Consider the following 19,469-nt stretch of genomic DNA (forward strand, 5'->3'; position numbering starts at 1 on the left):
GCACGTGTCATGAGAGGATCTTGGTTTGCCTTCATCATGAGCCAGCTACGTTGCTAATCCTCTTTGTACTGTCCATTGAATGATTCCCAGCTGGTGTGGGGAGGGGAAGCTGCTTTTTACTGATCAGATGGGAGTCTCAGAAATAGCTTTAGACAATATGTAAGCAAATCAATTTAGGACCAGAATCAATCTGGCTCTTGCTTATGTTTGCCATGGTGGGGAGTAGGGTAGCGGGAGCTTTCCTCCATGAACTTTCTGCTGTGTTCAGTCAGGATGCACTTCAATTGCTGTACTGCTGATTGTACTGTGTGTACTCTGATGTCTCACTGATTTCAGCATGATGCTCATGCGGATGACCGCAGCAAAGAAGAGCTTTTGGAGAAAGAGCAAAAAAAAAAAAAAGAGAATTAATTTACCACACACAGGGCTTTCTTTTGCAGTGGGGTGAGCAAAGGATGGGCCAGCACCCACGAACACCAGATTTCCCAATTGGGACCAAAAAGGGAATTACAGTACTGACCATTTACAAGGGACCCTGTTTTCATGCTATTTCCAGCCCAGATTTTGAGAGAGAGTGAGAGAGATGTTGACCTGTAGTGGCAGGGCCCAAAAAGAGGATAAAGCATCCTTGTACTAGTGTTCGCCTATAGAATGCTAGTCTGAGCTCTCCAGTTACGTCTGCTGTCACAACACATGAATTCTTTACACCCAGAAGTTCAGGTAAATAGCTGAATACTTGGGTACTGATCCAAACTGAGCCCGCCCTTGCATGTTGCCTGTTACTATTTCCCGCACAGCTGCTGCCACTGCTGCCTCCCTGCTGGGTCCGTACAATTTTATTATGCCGCTACGTAATTGCCCTTCTTTATCTGATCAGCTGCCTTTATGAAACATGATCGTTAAAGAGGACCCTGCTGCTTTATGTCTGGTTTTCGTGATAGAAATGGTTCACTGGTGATAACTCATGTTGACTCCTCCGATTTCCTTGTTTTGGATGGGTTCTGCAGCTTTCACTGAACACATGCAGGGAAGGGTTATAGGCATTTAGGAGTCACTGTTAGCCCACGAAAGCTTATGCCCAAAAAAATTTTTTAGTCTCTAAGGTGCTACAACCACTCCTCATTGTTTTTGCTGTTACAGACTAACACGGCTACCACTCTGAAAACTGTTAGCTTTGTGCCTTGACTGTCACCTTCAATTACTTCTTTATCTAGTGGGCTGAAATATAATCCACAGAGAAGAATCACATTCATTTAACCAAGAGTCAGATCAAGATGGTCAGCCCTTAATTTCTGCTCACTTCCCTCAGGATTACAATCTCTTCCCCGAGGGGTAATTCTGTAAGGAGATCCTCCCACTTTGGTAGACAGCATATCTTGGGCATTAATTGGATGCAGAGTGTACATGGAGCTAAAAGTCTCTGCCAGGCAATGAATATACACAAATCAAGAGCAGAAGCATGAGCTGGTAGTAAAAGCACAGAGGTGGGCATTAGAACACACCTGTGTTCTATCCCTGACTCTGCCATTAACTCACTATGTGACTTTGGGCAAGTCACTTCACCTACCTGTGCCTCAACTTCCCTGTCTTTATGGTTAGGATAATACGGGCTTATTGCTTAGTTTGTGTGTGTTATATGGCTTAATTTGTTAAATCTGTGAAGGCTTTGAGATCCTGAGAAACTCAATTGAGGGGCAAAGAATTATTGTAATTGGAGGGCCAAAAAACCTGAAAACTCCTTTCTTCCCAGAGTTTGTGGCTGTTTGGCCTATTACAGAGGCAGCCCCAAAGCTTGAATCTGGATTAGAACTTTGTGTGGTGCCCAGAGTAGCGAGACTCGTTACAGAGGTGTGACGATAAGCTCCCTGTCCCAAGGAATTTATAATCTAAATAATTTAGAAACCTGTTGTTTAGATTCAAGGTTTTGGTGTGAGCCCCACTCTAATTATTATAGCAAGCAGCACTAACCCAACCTGGTGGTGAGAATTTTGTTACACCTTTCACCTAAAGCATGTGAAATACACACAGCTGTGAGATTCACTAACTGCAAAGCTTTCGAACAAACTTAGGGCTGATTCATGGTCTTGATGCGAAACCCTGCCATTTCAAATTATTTTCTTGTGGAATTTCCAGGTGTGAAAGTTACAGGGTATGACCTTTATGGATATGGCTACACTGTAATTAAAAACCCATGGCTGGTCCGTGCCAGCTGACTCCGTCTCATGGGGCTCAGGCTGTGGGGCTGGTTCTTTGCAGTGTAGACTTCCAGGCTGTCGCACTGACTCTGTGAGGTGGGAGCAGGGTGACCAGACAGCAAATGTGAAAAATCAGGACAGGGGCTGGGGGGTAATAAGGAGCCTATAGAAGAAAAAGACCCCAAAATTGGGACTGTCCCTATAAAATTGGGACATCTGGTCACCCTAGGTGGGAGCCCCGAGAACCTGGGCTGCAGCTCAACTCCAGAAGTCTACAGTGCAGTGAAAGAGGCTCGGAGCCCTGTAAGCCTCAGTCAGCTGGCACAGGGCAGCCGCGGGTTCTGAATTGCAGTGTAGACATACCCTATGGGACTGAAAAGATCAATGAACCTGTAAGTGAATCCACAAAGTATCCTTGTCGTCGAGTGGTCCAGTGTCATAACAGAGGAGGAATCCCTCACCCTCTTCATGGGGCAGCAAGGGCTGGGAATGCGGAGGAGGGAGCATGCTCAGATACCAGAGATACAGCAAGGGAGAACCCCCCTCTTGGTTGTATTAAGTGACACTCATCCCTTGGCTGACACATAAGTTAGCATGGATGGATTTTGGAGCAAACAGAACCTCTGTCAATGAATTGGTGCCACTTGTGATGGGCCACTTGGTGATGTGCACACGGGTCTCAAAGCTGCCAACTACTAGCAATTTGCCATCTCGATAAAATGAGCCAACTCCAACAGAGCTATTGTCTGTGACTGGAGCCAGCCAAGTGTTGAATAAAGAAGAGCAACAATATTTATGGGGAGCTGCTGTTATAGATAGCGATATATTCTGTTGTATGCTAGTCAAGCCCTATCAGAGAACGCCATCAGCTGTATTATATGATATACAACATTACCATATTCAGGAGCTGGCTCTGAATGATGCATGCCTGTGGTCAGCCAAGTTTAATAAATCAAACTTTCTTAACCTATTAAGGACAGGCCTGCACTTAGCAGCCTTGGTATTTGTCACTGTTGTGACAATACACATTCCTAGTGTGACACGTGATTTTGTTGCTATAGTTCTATCTCTAACATGCCGTGGCACAGAAGGTTAGAGAGATTTACCAGGAAGACTTAAACCTCATTTTAAAAAATACCTCTGCTAAACATTACTTTTAATTACTTGCCATTCAATAGCGTTTATAGGCTCTCATCAAAGATCAGGGCCCCATTCTGCTAGGCACTCTGCACACACAAAAGAAGAGAGTCTGTATCTCAAACAATCTGAGGAAACAGCCCTGTTTCCAGTAGGTAACTAGAGAGCCATGCCGAAAGTGGATTAAAATGAAAAACTCAGCACCTTGCCCCTAAACCTTCATCTCAAGTCATGCAAAAAACATTTCTGTGGTCCAGGAAAGCTTGGTTAAGAAGCTTTTCCATCCAGCTGAATGACATAAAGATGAGATTCTGGTGCTGGAAACGTTAATGGACCTTTGAACTTCCTTTTGATGAACAAAGAGACCTGGCTGCCAAGGTCAGAATCGGAAGTATCAGAATACTGTGTTGTGAGAACTGCTAGCCCAAGAGGTGCAGATAACTCAGAGAAACAACTTTGGAGTGCTAATCAAAACACCTTCCGAGATTTGCTCATTGCTGCAATTAGGCAGCTTGTCACTTAGGCTGAGTTACGGGGAATAGCCAGGGGTGCAAAAGCTGATCAGATTTTATAAATCAGATCCACTGAGTTAAAGGAGGCGAGAGTCGGATTTACAATCACAGATCACAATGGCAGCATTTCAAAGCCTATCCATCTCTCATCTCCTGAGCTCAGAACTGCAGGGCTGTAAATCAAATCCTTGCGAGCCAGAAAATCTTGGCAAGATTTGTAAATCTGAATTAAGATTTGAAGGGTTTTGGATATCTCTTGTCAATCCATTTATTTGCAGCCACAGACCAAATGGATTGTTTCAAAAGTCAGGTGGCTGGAAAGGCTTGTAAATCAAGACCACAGGCCCAGTTCTGGAAGAAACTATGCCTAGTTTCCATGCTGCAAATGGCAATTTTTCTGTTTGAGAGCAAGAGGCCGGGTCAATGTAGCATCGGCATTAGTAGCACCAGTGTTATCTTGGTCCTTGGAGGAAATGGGGGCAGTGCCAGAAAAATTAATGCATGTCACCGCAGGCCATCGAGGGCACAGTGCTGCTAGTGAGCAGTGGCCCTGGGAACCCCAAGAGGCTGCTGCGTGTAAAGTGCAGGTTTTTGAAAATAGAGCTGCACTCCTCTGCATTTTAAAAACACTGAGTGTGTTGTCTGGGCAGGGGAATGACCTCTCTTACCTCTGGGTTATAAGCCGGTTAAGTATTAAGTGCCTTGTCCAAAGCCACCTGAAGTCAGTTCACAAGGCTGCCAATTGTCACACACGCATCTGGCAACCTGACTGGACCCTTGTGCTTCTGTAGGGATGCCCTTCTAGTTGCTACTCCCAGCAGCCAAGCAGCCTCCCCTCCCGCTGCTCCCTCTGTTGTGTCTGTGCAGGGAAAGAACAGGCAGAGGCGGCATTGACGGCTGGGAGGGACAGATAAGTTGGCTCCTCCCTCCCCCAGCTACTCCCTACCTAGCCTCAATAGCTGTCCTTTCTCCAGAGCACCCAGTACCCCATCCCCCTCACCCCATGCACTGTCGAGGCCAGGGGAATGTTTGTAAGGCTGGAATCACCTCAGAACTCCAGGCTGGGGTAGGGAAGGCTTGTTGGGCTAGATCCACACAGGTATTTAGGTGGCTAAACTCCAGACGTAGGCACCTAAGTTTTAGGCTCCACTGCAATCCACAGAACTGCTGCCAAATCTGTAGGTGCCTAAACTCACGCAGTGCCAAACTGTCAGTGTAAAAGTTCCCTCGACACCTAGGTGTTTTGTGTTAGGGCATGTGCACTGCTGCCCGCTTCTAGGTGTCCAGATGCCGAACTCCGGCCTAGCCTCAGAGCAATCCACGAACCAGGAGAGGATAAGGCGGAAGAGGGCCTATCTCACGTGTGGGGCCTGATCCGGTAGGTGTGTGGAAGGTTGCCTAATGGTTCAGGACCCATTTAAAATCTGACCAGAGGAGTTGTTAGTGGCCATCTTCTAGTTCTTAGTTAGATCACTTGGATGTGGGAGACCCAAAGTCTAGTCCTTCTGCTCCAGCCACTCTTTAATTATTAATCCACGGTGGAACAGCTGTAACAGGAGGGACTGAGAATATCCCCCGTGTTTAGACCCTGTTCAAATCCTTTCTCCCACTCTCGCAGAGTGGGGACTAGAACTTTGGGTCTCTCAGATGGGGATGGGGTGAGAAAATGAAGTCCAGGAGGTGTTAAGGATCTTACCCCAGCTCTCACAGTGAAACAGTGGCAGAGCTGGGAATGGAAACCAGGTCCTCAGAGTCCCATGTCTTGTCCACAGGGTCCATTCACCTGCCTGAATTGTATCTGGCAGTCAGGAGAGGGGGGTGTCAAGGGCATTTAACTACACTTTTCTGGATCTTCACTAATTAGTGAGATCTGTATTCTGTGGGCACAGGTTCAGGTCAGTCCTTCCTTTGCTGGAACTACTTCATCCTGAATCTCTAACGCCAGCTGTATTTTAGTACCCTGGTCTTGCCCACCTCCCTACTCCTTCCTGTTGGCCTGTGAGGCATCCTAATAAAAAGGATTAAAGCACAATCTTTTGTGCCAGGCAAAGCTGCGGTGTGAGTATTTAAGCTGGAAATCTTGCATCTGCATTAGGGCCAGTTTCTTTCTTGTTCCCTGTGCTAATAGCAGGGAGTATGCAGATCTGCTGCAAAAAGGTGTTGAATATTCAGAAAGGCTTGCTTTTCTCTGACAAGCAACCTATTTCTGGAGGCAGGAAGGGGACTGTAATGGCAGTGATGGGGTACATGTGAGCCAGATGCCTTCTGTGAAGCATTCCCAGGCTCCCCAAAGTTAATTCCATACCAGCACATTTATGAGGAACTGGAAATTCAACCAAAGTGCTCTCCAGGAGAATGGAATGAAGGGAGGGTTGATCTGGGTTTTCTCCCAGTGACTCTATGCAGCCATAGCAGGGAGCTCTGCTTGGTATTCCACACCAGCCGTCAGGAACAGTATCCCTGATAAGGTCACGGCAAACTTGGTGGCTGAACTTTGTGACTTTGTCCTCACTCATAACTATTTCACATTTGGGGACAATGTATACCTTCAAATCAGCGGCACTGCTATGGGTACCCGCATGGCCCCACAGTATGCCAACATTTTTATGGCTGACTTAGAACAACGCTTCCTCAGCTCTCGTCCCCTAATGCTCCTACTCTACTTGCACTACATTGATGAAATCTTCATCATCTGGACCCATGGAAAAGAAGCCCTTGAGGAATTCCACCATGATTTCAACGATTTCCATCCCACCATCAACCTCAGCCTGGATTAGCCCACATTAGAGATCAACTTCCTGGACACTACAGTGCTAATAAACGATGGTCACATAAACACCACTCTATACCGGAAACCTACTGACCGCTATACTTATCTACATGCCTCCAGCTTTCATCCAGACCACACCACATGATCCATTGTCTACAGCCAAGTTCTACGATACAACCGCATTTGCTCCAACCCCTCAGACAGAGCCAAACACCTACAAGATCTCTATCAACCGTTCTTAAAACTACAATACCCACCTGCTGAAGTGAAAAAACAGATTGATAGAGCCAGAAGAGTACCCAGATGTTACCTACTACAGGACAGGCCCAACAAAGAAAATAATAGAATGCCGCTAGCCGTCACCTTCAGCCACCAATTAAAACCTCTCCAACGCATTATCAAGGATCTACAACCTATCCTGAAGGATGACCCATCACTCTCGCAGATCTTGGGAGACAGGCCAGTCCTTGCTTACAGACAACCCCCCAACCTGAAGCAAATACTCACCAGCAATCACACACTACACAACAAAAACACTAACCCAGGAACCTATTCTTGCAACAAAGCCCGTTGCCAACTGTGTCCACATATCTATTCAGGGGACACCATCATAGGGCCTAATCACATCAGCCACACTATCAGAGGCTCGTTCATCTGCACATCTGCCAATGTGATATATGCCATCATATGCCAGCATCATATCCCCTTTGCCATGTACATTGGCCAAACCAGACAGTGTCTACACAAAAGAATAAATGGACACAAATCAGACGTCAAGAATTATAACATTCAAAAACCAGCTGGAGAATACTTCAATCTCTCTGGTCACTTGATTACAGACCTAAAAGTCGCAATTCTTCAACAAAAAAACTTCAAAAACAAACTCCAACAAGAGACTGCTGAATTGGAATTAATTTGCAAACTGGACACCATTACATTAGGCTTGAATAAAGACTGGGAGTGGATGTGTCATTACACAAAGTAAAACTATTTCCCCATGTTTATTGTCTTCCCTACTGTTCCTCATATGTTCTTGTCAACTGCTGGAAATGGCCCACCTTGATTATCACTACAAAAGGTTTTTTGTTTTTTTCTCTCTCCTGCTGGTAATAGCTCACCTTACCTGATCACTCTCGTTACAGTGTGTATGGTAACACCCTTTGTTTCATGTTCTCTGTGTATATAAAATCTCCCCACTGTATTTTCCACTGCATGCATCCGATGAAGTGAACTGTAGCTCATGAAAGCTTATGCTCAAACAAATTCGTTAGTCTCTAAGGTGCCACAAGTACTCCTTTTCTTTTTGAGGATACAGACTAACATGGCTGCTACTCTGAAACACACCAGCTCTGTTGCTTTCTATTTTTATCTCCTTGTGCAGTGCTGAGTGAGCATTTAATTTTGTGGAGATATTTTCTGTTTACTGTTTGAAATGTGTCCCACACCATATTTCTCTTGCCTTACTAATTTCAGGGGGAATAGATTATTGACTGCTGCATTTTGACACAGAAGCTGTAGCTAATCACGATGATATTCGATTGCCTTCTGTCCATATGACTAGGCTGACCGAAAAGCATGGAGTCCCATGGATTTGTCTGTGCTAATTAGTTTAAATATCAGTGCACCAATGCACTCAGAGATTTATTTGTATGCATGGAGGAAAGCCAGGAAAATGTATCCTCTCTAATCTCTCCCTTCCCTGGCTCTAAATATTCAATCATTTTGCATCCAGGGAATGTCTGCTTTGTATATTTTTTTCTGTGGTTTACATTATCATTTGCTAAACCTATTATGAAGTACTATTTGCCACAGTTTTAAGATGTTTGTATGGTTTTCCCTGTGCCCTCTTTCTCATTCAACTCCAGGAGCTTCCTAAATATATCCGTGACTATTCTTGCTTTCCAGTTCCGTAAAACCCATTTGTGTGTGCATACATGTAGTGTGCATAGCGTTGTGTGACATCACTAGATCGCACTGGAGGTGGGGCAGTCGTCAGTAAACCTAAATTGACAGACCTTGACATAACTAATACTGAAGCCCAAGAATGGTTAACTCTTTGGCTGCTGTTGGATGCCCACCATACCTATGCTTGTGCAAAGAGCAGTTCTAAAGTCCCTGTTGAGCAGTGAGACTGTAACGTTCTAGGGATCTGAGGGCTAATGTTTCCAATCCATGGTGGCATATGAACTGAGCAGAGTGTGAGATACACTGTATGAACATACACGGCTTGCAGTGAACTTGCTCATCCCCAGACGAGCTGTGAATGGACCACCTTTACCCTGAATTTACAGACTGGTGACTGAGATGGGTCCAATTCCAACTACACTACCTGCTGATTGCTTCTACCAGCTGGACAACAGGTGAATGTTTATCCTGCTCAGGGCATTTTGACTCTCTTAAAAGTTATTTCTAAAAGAGCGCTGGGTTTCTGCGTAGAGCAGTGATGGATGCCACTGGGGTGGAGCCTGGGCCTTGTCTGCTTGAGGCCTTCCATTAATGGCATGCTGATGGAGCTGTCTCAGGTCATGTCTACACTACAAAATGATGTTGACCTAACATTGGCATACAGCCAGCCACCACAGTTACTAAATCGCTTGTGTGTGTGTGCAGGCTTGGCTCCTAGTGTTGGCGGTGCACGTCCTAACCAGGAGCATTTGTATCAATTGTATTGTCAGAGTGGGGCAGTGTAGGAAGGCTCCTGAAGGCCAATAACAATTGACATAAGCAACTCAGGGTTCACATTGACACAGTGTCAACTTAACTACATTGACCATGACTCTGCGCCGCTTGGGGAGGTGGTGTTACTAAATCGGCATAGAGAGGCACTGATGTTGGCAGAAGCCAAATTTAAGTGAAGACACTTCTGCAGCTAGGTTGAAGCAAAGCAGCTTTCATTGACCTAACTGTGTAGTGTAGTTCTGGCCTCAATGATAATGCAATGGTGGGAGAGTTCCCCAAAACCGCTAGGGGTAGACAACGAGCAGGTGAGTGGCTTGAAATGGAGAGGCAGTTGGTCTTGAACTGTGGATTCCTGGTTGTTCTGGACTGCAGAGAAGAGATATTTGCGCTTCCATGCTTGAATGAAGAAGTTCGTGGCCTCCAGGTGATGGCCTTCATAGTACTTTAGAAGGTTGGGTGCTCCCTGAGAAACTACAGATGGAACTGCCCGCTGCCAGACCATAAGCATGTGGTTTGTGGTGATCTTCCATAATCAGCCCTTATGTAGTTCAAAGCAAAATCCCCTTTCTCTCTGCTTCCCAAAATCTTACCTCTAGTATGAGAGCATTGTCCCCTGCAGCTCCCAGCCCCTGGAATGGCCTTTCTGTGCATCACCCACTTATTAGCACACAATCTCATCCAATTTCAGATGAGAAAGGGTCTTTTCTTTCTCACTTACACCCCTTGGTTTCTCTTTGCTTGTGCTGTAATTCATTATTTAACTCTGTCACTGGGTTGTTTCGCCCTGGGATATGGTTTGTATGAAAGAGGCTGTATTATAAACCCTGCTGGCACTTTGCTTGGCAGCAATGTATGCTCTGTATGCTTTGCACTTTCCCAGCACACTGTTCTCGGAAAACCAAACTCTGCATTAGATGTAGCATGAAAAATCTCTGTGCAAACATTCTGACAAATGCTCTTGTAGTACTAAGCAACAGCTATTTTGGTAGCTCAAGGCCACTGTAACTACACCTGGGTTTAACTAAAGAGAGAATTCAATCTGGGGGGGATAGGCGAAATTAGTACTATTCACAAGTCACAGCCTCAAAGTCCTTTCTCCAATGGCTGTTAAAAGATTCTGAGATCTCTCAAATGTTGCAGAAGCCAGTGGTCATTATGTCTGTAGAATACATCATAGAATCAGGCACTGTGACCAAGAGACATCATAGTGAGCTGTCTAGAATAGGCATGTATGCACACCAGTGTCCTCTGGTGGATGGAATCTGTATTGCTTAATTGTGTGTCATAGGCCTGATACTGCTAACAACTAAGGGAGATCCTCTTTCAGCTTTAGTGGTGGAAGGTTGTTGTGATAATTGGGTCAACAAATTTACCTTAATTATGAGCTCAGTTATAAAAAGTATATAGAAGTTTTATAAGATGTTACAATAACCTACAATAACAGATGTTGATGGAAAGTAGGTCATGTTGCTTTCAATAATGAATGTTATAAACAGGTGCAAGAGAACCAGACAAAATTAGTCTAAACCAAAAGGCCATGTTGATAGTTCTTGAATCATATGTTGAAATCATGCTTGGTAAAAACAGAAGCTGTAGAACCGGAAATGAACCAAAATTGCTTTGTCAGATATTAGGGCTAACTGGTGAATGCATTAATTAAAGGGTGGGCTATGCCAGCCCAGCCATCGTCCCTTTTTGGGTCCTTAAAGAAAGAGGCTTTGGGTGGAGACTATGAAAGAATAGAGGGAAGCTACTGGAGTGAGCTTCACCAGTATGGCTGCCACCTGCACTGTTTCCTGGGAACAAGAGCTCCAGCTCAGCTTAGCTAGCTTCCTCTCTTTTACTGTTGCCATCTTTGGTACTACCTAAAAGACTGTCAAATCAAGGGAGGGTTTCTTCTAAAACTCTCTCCAGCTAAAGGGAAAGGGAACAAGGGATGTTGTTAAAATGAAAGCCTGACTTTCCACTTTACATTTCATATGCGTTAACTGTTTTTCTTTCATTTCGGCATCTTTAATAAAAGGTTAAAATGATTTTAATGGTGTGATTGCCATGGTACTAAGCAGGCTGAGGTCTCTGTATACCAAACCCTGAACCTTGTTTAATGTTGGACACTGACTGGGCTGTATTAACATATTTGGGCCCCCCATTCCATCTAAATTAGTACAACAGCTCTATCTGTTTTTAGAGCAGAAGGACGTAGGTCTGTCCTTGCTGTTGTACTGAAGCTCTGAGGGGACACAGTATGCAGCACAGTGATAAGACCAAGGATTTGTTAAGGTGCTTCCTCTTGAGGGGAGGTTTTGTAACCATCCCCTCACACCTCTCCCAAACCTGGTGAAATTCACCTGACTTGAAGGATCTGTTACAGACTAAAAACTCAGGTCAGGTTTGCCAAATATCAGGAATGTGGTCCAAATCTTAAAGGATCTCTAGCTGGAACCGTGGCACAAAGCCTGTGAAAACCTGTGCTTTCACCAGGTGAGAATCAGCAGTTTTGGCTGTGTTTCACTCTGAAGCTGAAATTGTGACTTGGGTTGAGTGCTCACCCCACACAATGTCCATGCTTTGCACAGTTCTAACTTGAATGCCAGAGATGTATAATGTGGCTTTACAGCAGGCCTATCAACTATGTATTGTCAAGTATTTAAAGGATGTGAACACTGCAGAAGGAGGGTGTATAAAGATCAATGTGATGAAACAGCAACAGAAAACTTGGAATGAATATCAGGAAAACTTTTCTTTATGGTAAAATCAAACAGCCTGAAATAATAACAGTTCCACTTGCCTGATTTATAAATGAATGGACAACAATCCTCCTGTTGTCCCCCAGGGATGGAATAATTCCCCAATTAATTAATTAACACCTTGCAGAGGTGTCAATGGCCTACTTCATTTATAATAGTCCCTTGCAACACATGTTAACTATTGGTTTCAGAGGAACAGCCGTGTTAGTCTGTATTCGCAAAAAGAAAAGGAGTACTTGTGGCACCTTAGAGACTAACCAATTTATTTGAGCATGAGCTTTCGTGAGCTACAGCTCACTTCATCAGATGTATACCATGGAAACTGCAGCAGACTTTATATACACACAGAGAATATGAAACAATACCTCCTCCCACCCCACTGTCCTGCTGGTAATAGCTTATCTAAAGTGATCAACAGGTGGGCCATTTCCAGCACAAATCCAGGTTTTCTCACCCTCCACCCCCCCACACAAATTCACTCTCCTGCTGGTGCTAGCCCATCCAAAGTGACAACTCTTTACATAATCAAGTCGGGCTATTTCCTGCATAGATCCAGGTTTTCTCACATCCCCCCCACCCCCATACACACACAAACTCACTCTCCTGCTGGTAATAGCTCATCTAAACTGACCACTCTCCAAGTTTAAATCCAAGTTAAACCAGAACATCTGGGGGGGGGGGGGGGGAGGGTAGGAAAAAACAAGAGGAAACAGGCTACCTTGCATAATGACTTAGCCACTCCCAGTCTCTATTTAAGCCTAAATTAATAGTATCCAATTTGCAAATGAATTCCAATTCAGCAGTTTCTCACTGGAGTCTGGATTTGAAGTTTTTTTGTTTTAACTATTATGTTTAACAGTCTGTTCCACCCTGAATTTAGCTGTGACACTGTGAGTACCTTTCCAAGACATGGAGAAGAACTCCATGGAGCTGGAAAGCTTGTCTGTCTCACCAACAGAAGTTGGTCCAATAGAAGATATTCCCTCACCCACCTTGTATCTCTCTTAATTCCCCAATTGGTCTTTTCCCATCAATAATTTCTAGGAGTCTGTATTGTTGTGTTGTCCAAAAATCTTTGGAGTCATCAGGGTTGTTAGAGACTAAATAATGGCCTGTTGCAATCCAGTGCCATCCTTCAGCTTTTGCCAGCAGCAAATATCACCTGGGCATCTTCATCATGATGCAAGAAAATGCTTCCAAGCAGCCTTGTTGACAGGAATTGTGAGGATTTAAGGGAAAGCATAACCGTTTCAAGCTGTCATGCTGCATTAATGTCTGTTGGCTCAAACAGCTCCGGGGAGATGAATTCAGGATAGCGCTTCAGAAGCAAGCAGGAAGAACCAATTGGTGGGTGGCTGTCATAATTGCCCGAATCCTTTGGCATGGGTCAAGGGAGGGACTTATTGGTGGGGAGGAGGAGTGATCTGATTGGGCCAGTGACATGACTGGGACTCTGGATTTGAGTCTTGGATAAATTTCTGACTGTTCTTCCTCTTCGTTACCCTGCAATACCCAGCCAGCATGGATTGATGATTTCTGTTCATCTTGGGTGAAACTCTGCACATCTTCCCAGCACCAGTACAAGGCCTAGGCACAACTGAAGACCTGTTCTGAAAGGTTTTGATGGGACTTAAGTGGTACATAGGCCTTGAGCTGCTCCTTGCTCAAGAGTGAATTTCACCCCAGTGAGGAAAATGTGGGGATGGACAAGTAGTTTGGTGCTGTGTCTATTCCTGATAAAACACGTTTATGAAAATCTACATGGGAATTCAGCATGGCCCTTGAGCAGCTGGTGACTTGTTGCTTTGCTTGATGTTACCAAACTATGGGCACCCTGCAAATGAAGTTGTCTGCTGCTCTCTCTGATTTGTGAAGCGGTCGAGAAGAGATCAAGCAAAACAATTAGTGAGAGTTGAAATAATTCCCAAGTCAAATGCAACTTTGTGCTTGGGGAGGCATAGAGCCCTGGATGCCAAGCAAAGTAGGTTCCCAGAAAACAAAGATAGCCTTGCTACTAAAAGATTCCCCTTTCCCTCCCACAAAAACCTTCTGGAGCCAACAACAAATAACCTCAATCAATATTCTCTGCATTTTGAATTTTGTTTTGCTCTTTGTTGATTTAAATATAAACTTTCAGGTGATTTTGGCCCTCAAATGGGGAATAAGCAGGCCCCCCCTTGAGATGAGGTTGAAGTATTGTGGCTGGCTTCTGAGGGGAACTTGATATGCTGCAAATGTGCTTGATCTCTGACATATTTGAAAGGGAAGGTGGCAAGCTGAAGTCAGTTCTGGCATAATGATGGGAAATGACTGAGCTGAATAGCAAGCAGTGTTGCTTCAGATATGTTCCGAGCGGAGGCTGGACCACTGGTTGCCTCTCTGTAACTGTTCTTTACTTAGGCAGAATAGAGCTAGACAATACCCTCACTTGTCCTAGCAGGTGAAAATAAATAAATACATTAAATGAAAAATTGAGCTGCTAATGTGGCTCACAATTCACTGATCTATTGATCATCTGTCCTCTGCTACTCCAGCCACGAATGTAGCTAACGCTCATGCCTCAGGGCATAAATGGATGGTCTTGGGGTCAGGAAGGAATTTTTCCCTCCCAACTTCCAGTATTTCACATTTGTGAAGTTGCTTGGGAGAAGGGGTGGTTCACCTTCCCCTGCTGTGTTTGGTGTTGACTGCTGCTGGACTAAATAGACCGATGGTCTGATCCACTTAGATACCTCTTGTGTCCCTGACTCTCTCTCTCTTTTTCTAGCTCCATTCTCTGTCTCTTCTGTACTACCTCGCTTTAATCTTTGTGCTGGAAAAATATTAGGGATTGCTTGGAGGGTCTATAGCTTCAGCTCCCCGGTTTGAGTGTTGAGAGAGCCATCCATGCAAACACGGCCTCTTCTACTTCATGTGACAATTCTTTGTCACAAAGTCCTTCGTGGACACCGATGAATTTCCTATTGCTGTGGATAGCATTTTAAGGCTGATGTGGGTGTTAGAAGGCAGACGGGGTTCAGACTGGACTACACTTCAGCACATAAGTGTTTGCTGTGTGAAGTGATCACGTTGCTGGAGACCTCTTGTTTTTTCTGATGCTCACTTCAGTAAAACCAGAGAGCTAAATAAAAAACCCTCACAACCCCACTGATCATCAGTGATGTGCTGCTGTCTTACATCTTGCCACAGCTTGTTACAAGCCACTTTGCAGAGAGTTTAATATTTTTTTTTCTGCACTAGGCTAGAAGGGGAGTTGAACTTTATCAGGAGTCAGACATTTCCCAGCTATTATTTTGCAACCTATTGGAGTGGCAGATCAGGAGGTGGGAACCCAGTTATGCAAACAAACGCACGTCACTCCTGCACAGAAATAGCTACAGTATATGTGCACTAAGGTGGAAATGAAGGCCTTGGATACGCATGCAGCAAACAGAGGAGGAAGGAGTACGGGGGCTGCAATGTTTTGTTCAAAGCCTCCCAGGAGATATTTAGAGAACACATTCTTTCTGGAAACAAGCAGAGGATTACCGCTTACCAGTTCAGCAGTGTAGGGAGTTGTTATTGCCTTTCTTAGGGAAAAAAGGGGACCAGGTTTTTGACGGAGATGATGCATTGTTCTAGGGTGTTAATTGCTTTAAACAATGGTTTTCCACATGGCGTATGTAGAAATAACTTCTTGCTTTATTTATCTGTTTTTTCTGCCCCCCCCCCCCCATCAGTCAATCGCCAGACCAATGCAGGATTGTTCCCTAATGCACTGTCGAGTCTAGTTCTCAGAGTCCCAAGTGACAAGGCTCTCGCCCCTTCCCTTAGGAGACTATTCCACAGCTCACAGTCATGAAGTGTTTGTGAAATTCACCTTACATTTTTTTTCTTTTAGTTTTAGTCTTTGTTGTTTATATATTATTACATTAATATATCTTTAATAATTTCTTGTAGTACATTGTTCAACCATTGCATGACTTTGTGCACTGCACAGAGTTCCAGGTCAAGATGTGGTGGTTACTGGTAAATAAAAGAAACAAAGCTGGAACTTGAGCTGTAGGGAACTGCTGTTTGTGTCTGTTGTCCTTCCTTTAATAAATGTCTCCTGCTTAAAGGGACCTGCTATTCCCTATGTCATGATACTCTTTAAGGTCCAGCCAATAGAGGGTGACCTAACCCTACAAAGCTGAGCAAGTGTGTGACATCTGATGCAGTAGAGCACGGGTTATCAAACGGGGGGTTGGGTCGCAAGGTTATTACATGTGGGGTTGCGAGCTGTCAGCCTCCAACCCAAATCCCGCTTTGTCTCCAGCATTTATAATGGTGTTAAATATATTTTAAAGTGTTTTTAATTTATAAGGGGGGGGTCATACTCAGAGGCTTGCTATGTGAAAGGTGTCACCAGCAGAAAAGTTTGAGAACCACTGTAGTAGAGGGAATATTGCAGAGGTTCAGATAATTTGAGAAGACTGGCTTAAGTAGCCAGACTTTTGAGCCCCTGTTAGAATAGGCCAGCTTTTTTTGGATATCCTCCCCTATCCTCACCTATGAAATCAGCATCTACAAAAAATCCCCACATCAAAAGTTGACTATTCCCAGACAGCCTCGGACATGTATAAATGTTTGGTGATGAGTGAACCTCCTAGATATTAAGAGGTCATCGAACGCTATAAAACCAAGCCTTTTGCAAATAGGATTTCTAGCCATTGTGATGTCTGGGGCTGTGCCAGTGGGAACACTGCAGTTTTCTCAAATAGCTGACCCCAGCTGAAAATCAGCATGCAAAACTACACAGAGAAAGGGGAGATTAGTCCTGATTTATTGGCCTGTCAATTAAATGAGAGCACCAGGATTCTCGCCGCATGGCTGAGAGATAAATAACATGATGACAGCAAAGATCAGCCATATCACTATGTCTTAAATGCAACTGCTCACTTCTATACATTTGTATTAATTAAAGTATTCATACATCCTGCACACTTCAACATCAATTTCAAAAATTATTTTGAACCATTGCCAGGGGACTACGTTGTTACAACATCTACTTTCCCTCCATCTATTAGCAGGAAGAGGCTAACTGAGGAAATCGCAGGCAGATTTAATTGGGGACAGAAGGAAGTCATGGAGGGGAGGAGAGATGCAGAACACAAAACTAGGTCAGAAGTTTGATGGTAGGTAACTCTTGCTTGACACTGGAAGACTGAGCTGAATGAAGGTTTTCTTTTTTTTAGGGAGCCTTGAATCTGCTGCAGTTACAGCATTAACCAGTAATTGGTTGTGATGCAAAAGGAGTTTCCACAGTAACTTTATATAACATGTCGCATACAGATTGACATGGTCGCAGGTTCTCTGCATGCCATAGGGTGTGTTACCAGCTATTCATCACTGGGAAAGAGCAGGTCAGGAATCCGGAGCTTCAAGTACCATGTATGGGTGGGCATATGTGCACCACTGCTCTCTGTGAGAGGGCATGGGTCAGGTGTGGTGTTCATGCATGTGTGGGAGGAGGTATACTCTGCTTAATGGGTCTCACATCTTAAGTACTGTGCCATTATGGTACTCTTCTGTCCTACAAGTCCCAAGTTCTACTCCCCTTGCTGCAAAGCCTGTGTTTGAGCCAAAAACAACAGTGTCCATTGCTCATGCCTGCAGCCTGATTCTCCAGGAACAGTTCTGAGGTGCTCATCAGGAGCGCCACAAAAGTCAATTTGGTAGAGAGAGCCAGGGCCTCAGTGTAAAAAGCTTTCACACTTGCCCGGGAGGAGTTGCCTGTGTGACAACATGAAGCCTTTTATCAAGGAAGAAAAGAGAGCAGGAAGGAGGGTTTACTCTGATTTGAAGCCCATATTAGGTGTAAGCCTGGGGGAATTAGCGTTAACATTTCATTTCAGCTTTTTTCCTTTTCCTTTTTTTGTACAACTTGCATTTTTGTGCTGTCAGACTTTGATGGTTTTATGTAACTGTTTAAAAATTGAACAAGCTTCTTAACTTAGATTTGGCACAATATATTTATATTGCCTCTCTCTCTCCCTCTCATGCACATTAAGAATAAAGATGTTGGAGCTTAGGAGACTTTTTCTATCCTCTGATGTCAGCCCACCTGTCGCAGTTCACAAAGCCACTTCCTTGAGGACTCTTTTGGGTACATTCTGTTCCAGCACATGATGCTGTACCTGCAGCAGTCCCTTGGGTGGTCTTCACAAGAGAAATCCAACCAAGAGATTCATCCTGGGGAAAATGCAAGTTAACATGTCAGGGGAAACATAAACCAGAACACACATGCAACGGCAGAGAGAATCCTAGAAAGCTGTAAAGATAAAAATAAACCTGAGTGGTGGTGGATTGGCAAACTAGAAACAAGGTTGCAGTACAAGATGGCGGCAAAATGTGAATTTGGGTTGGGTGCACTGAGGCAGCCCGTCCTGGGACAGGGAAGCAGACGCACCACAAAGGAGGGCTCAGTGGAGAGCACAACGTGGTACAATCTCAGGCCCCTGTTTGCCAGCAGCATTAGAAAGACTGAAGGAAAGTAACAGAACAACAAAAATTAAGGGGCAGCATGGCCTGTCTTTGGAGGAGGAGAGAAGGAAATATTTATAGTCTGGTTAAACAATTACTAGAATGACAGGACAGGATAAGGGCCTACAAGGAGCAGAAAGGAAAGAGAGGAATTATCTAGGATGGCATGCAGTGGTATAAAACAGGAGTAAAGGGGGATGAAGCTAAGAAGGGGAAAATGTAGGCTTTGCTTCAGAAAAAATGCTACTGACCAGCTGATCTAGGAATATGGAAGATTCTCCCAAGGAAATGGTGGAAGCCCCATTGCAAGGGACATTTAAACTAGAAAACATCTAGCAGGGAACCAACCTGCACTGCCCCCTGGCGGGGTGGTCGGGTGGCCTAGATTGAATGAAAACAGGCCTCTTTTCTCACTTCTATGAGTGACAGAAGAGGGTAGCTGGGAAAGGAGCTGAGTCCTATGCAGAGCAGCTGGAGTGGACTTGGACTCAAATTCTTGGAACCCAGATATTGCCCCAACTCTCCTCTGCTATGGCAATGACATCAAGCAGAAGCCCCCTCCCAAGAGCCAGAGACTTCCTACCAAACCAGCTGTAGTGATGGGGGGAGGAGGGGAATACCATCAGAGACCACCTACATAGAAGTCAGTAGCTACCACTCTGCGGTGTGCAGGATAAAAAAAGGATGGCAATTTGGCTCAGTTGTGGCAGAGCAAGTTGGCTGGGGCACCTGGACATGAGAGAGCAAAGCAGTGTTGCCAACTCTTGCAATTTTACCTCAAGTCCTGCAATATTTGATGTATTACTTAAAACCCCAGCTCCTGAAGTCATGTGATAACATAAAGGTGGTGGGTTTTTTTTAAGGAAAGCTGAGAAAGTTTCTAGCCAGGATAATTGGAGAGGAAAGTTTGAAAATAGGTACCCGC

General features: G+C 44.5%; 1 protein-coding gene across 5 annotated transcripts in view; it reads left to right on the forward strand.

Annotated features, from left to right (window-relative positions):
* ARHGEF9 (Cdc42 guanine nucleotide exchange factor 9) overlaps nt 1-19,469 on the forward strand; it is a 259,935-nt gene that overhangs the window by 15,701 nt on the left and 224,765 nt on the right. The gene's annotated exons all lie outside the window — the stretch shown is intronic.

The sequence above is a fragment of the Caretta caretta genome, chromosome 9 (genome assembly GCF_965140235.1).
Source record: "Caretta caretta isolate rCarCar2 chromosome 9, rCarCar1.hap1, whole genome shotgun sequence".
In the NCBI taxonomy this organism is placed as follows: domain Eukaryota; kingdom Metazoa; phylum Chordata; order Testudines; family Cheloniidae; genus Caretta; species Caretta caretta.